The sequence below is a fragment of the Ruditapes philippinarum genome, unplaced genomic scaffold, assembly GCF_026571515.1.
Source record: "Ruditapes philippinarum isolate M1 unplaced genomic scaffold, ASM2657151v2 ctg5028_1_1_1_1, whole genome shotgun sequence".
Taxonomy (NCBI): Eukaryota; Metazoa; Mollusca; class Bivalvia; order Venerida; family Veneridae; genus Ruditapes; species Ruditapes philippinarum.
Window position 1 is genome coordinate 37,873 of NW_026866552.1, and position 3,022 is coordinate 40,894.

The window sequence follows — 3,022 nt, forward strand, 5'->3', positions numbered from 1 at the left end:
ATCAATGGTCCTCGTAAAAATGAATAACGGACAGGGCGGACCGTAAGACAGGGCGGACCGTATGTTTGGACAAGGCGGACCATACTTTGGGACAGAGCGGACCGTGACTCGAGACGAGGCGGACCGTGATTTATTGTAATAAAATATTTAAATATTGATGTTTCTTTGTTTTTCTTTAAATATCATTATAGACATACTGTAGACATATAATTAGTGTTTGAAATTATTGTTTGTCCAATAGGATTGCGGTATTTCAAATGAATCGTAACACATTTACCATTCGGAACTGCCTCGGCTATTATCTATAAAAACTTCGGAAACAAAACGGATTGAAAGTAGTTCTACCACGTGGTTTCAGACGTAAACAGAAACAGAGATAATGTAAAACGAATGTATATATATGACAACTAATGTGTGTCCCAGTACTCTTATGCTAGAAAATATGTCTGACAACAATTTGTAATTCAAGTATGCCCCCTGATGTTCAATTTTAAACAAATCCGACTAAATGTCAACAGGTTGGTTTTTTGTATTTTCGGGTTCTACAACCATAATAATAAATTATAAATAATGTACTGTTTGCTTTTTGTTATGTTGTATGGATGATAACAAGATTCAAACTATTCTACTATTTATTATAACCATTTAATACATGTTGTTAAGACCAGAGCTCAAGTGAGAATGACTCAGGTATCAGAGAGGCATGATCATATATATAACATAGCATTAACGAATATCAAGTAAAGGGAAGTAATCCTATTAACACTGTACAACTAAACAATTAAAGAGTTATCTAATCTTGATATCATAACATCTCCCTTTGTTTGAAATCTGAAAAGCTCATAAACATTTGTCCGCTATAAATGTCAATTCATTCTGAGAAAGCATTAAGCAATAAAATAATGTCCATGTCAAGACTGACATCAAGTAATGAATTTCAGATAAACACATTTAATTATTATGATAAATTTTGCCTTACATAATGCTTTCATACTGTCAATATAATGTTTGTAATTTTTCTGTTTATAGCACAAAAAACACTACTGCAATTTATGCCTATTTGTTCAATGTGTACACTTATTTTACACAGACTGAATTATCTTTGGTTTACACCTGCCTCCCAGAACGAGTTACATAAGCTTCTGGATAAATGTTGGCAGTTTGAGAAGTATTTGTTGATGCAGGCGACTTTGAGTGATTAAAGGTCAAATTATCACTCTTGACACTGGCATGCTGTGAGGTTAACTGGTGTGAAAGTTTATCATGGGAATCTGCTGTGTCTTGATTACTACAAATGGCCTGTGTAAATTGATCGTTATCAGTGTTTAATGGAGGGTCATTATCTTGGCAGGTATAATCCTTCATTAGATGTTGCCTGTTTCTGATATATTGACCACCATCGGGGGTGTTTCTACAGAATAGGAGCGAATGTCTAATTTCTCTTGAATGACAGCGGGATTCCAAGATTTTCCCTGCTGAATTCTAACATTTTCTCCTACGTTAAAATGGTTTTAAGGGACCTTGAATGTTTATCATAATTTTTCTTTTGAATGCATTTTTGTTTTTTCAAGAAGTGAACCTTATTCTCTTAAAATCTGTTGTTTGGGTGTTAAATTCTTTTCAGACATAGGGTATAAATGTCCTTATTTTTCTTCCCATTAAAGATTTCAGTGGGAGAATAACCCTATGCTTAGCGGGGTAGCACGTGATTCTAAAATTGCTATCAAAGGGTCTTTCCATCTTGCTTGCATTTTTTAAGCAATGTTTTTTACTTTCTTCACGCATGATTCACTAAGGCCATTACTTTGGGGATATTGAGGTGATGACCTTACATGCTTTATGTCCCATTTAGTTGTGAATTCTTTAAATTCTTGTGATGTGTAATAACTAGCACCATCTGAAACTATTTTTTCTGGGAATACCATGTCTTGAAAAACCAAGTTCTCATTAACTTAATAATAGTGCTACTGTTTGTATTTTTAATCATGTCAACTTCAAAAATAGTTGCTCATGTAGTCGCATACTAACAAGTAGTCTTGGTTATCTAATGTAATACATCAGTACCTATTACCTGCCATGGGTACTTAGGGATTTCATGTGAAACCAAGGGTTTCTTTGAATTTGACCTTTGATGCTCTGCACATACAGAACACTGTTGCACTTTCTTGTACTATGTCTTTTGCTAATGTTAGGCCAAAACATAGAAATGTGTGCCCTGTGGAAGCTACGTTCCTGACCTGGGTGACCTTTTAGTAGCAAATTTAACATTTCAGATCTTAGACACTTAGGAATAATCAATCTTTGACCTTTGTAGATGATATTATCTACAACAGTGAGTTCATCTCTATAATTCCAGTATTCTAGAATTTGAGAATTGCAATCTTTGCGTTTTTCAGGCCAGCCTTGAAGAATGATTTGTTTCAAGGTCATGAGTGTTGGATCTGACTCAGTTTTTGACCTTACTTCACTAAGTTTTTGATCTGTGTATGGCAAGTTTTTTGTTATGAAGTGAACATGCATATTGGTATTTTCGGAAATTTCTGGATAAGTTTCTGGCAAATATTTCCGAGACAATGTGTCAGCAACGGGTATTTGAGTGCCTGCTTTGTGCTGCAACTCAAAATTATAACCATGTAACGCTAATAAGAGTCTTTGTAATCTTGCCGGGGCACTGTATAGGGATTTCTTAACAATACTGATCAAAGGTAAGTGATCTGTTTCTACAGTTATGTGCCTACCGTAAATATATTGTCTGAACTTTGTCATGCCAAATACTATGGCAAGAAGTTCTTTCCCAATCATGGCGCATGACCTTTCTGAGTTGGCCAAGGATTTGCTTGCAAAAGCTATAGGTTTTCCATCTTGCATTAAAGTAGAAGCACAGCCATACTGAGAACTGTCAGACTGAAGTACAAGTGCCTTATTTGGATCAAAATAAGATAACACTGGGCTTGGACACTCAGTAAGTATGTCTTTGACTTCCTGAAATGCTCGAACTTGAGGAGCATCCCAGTGAAAAATT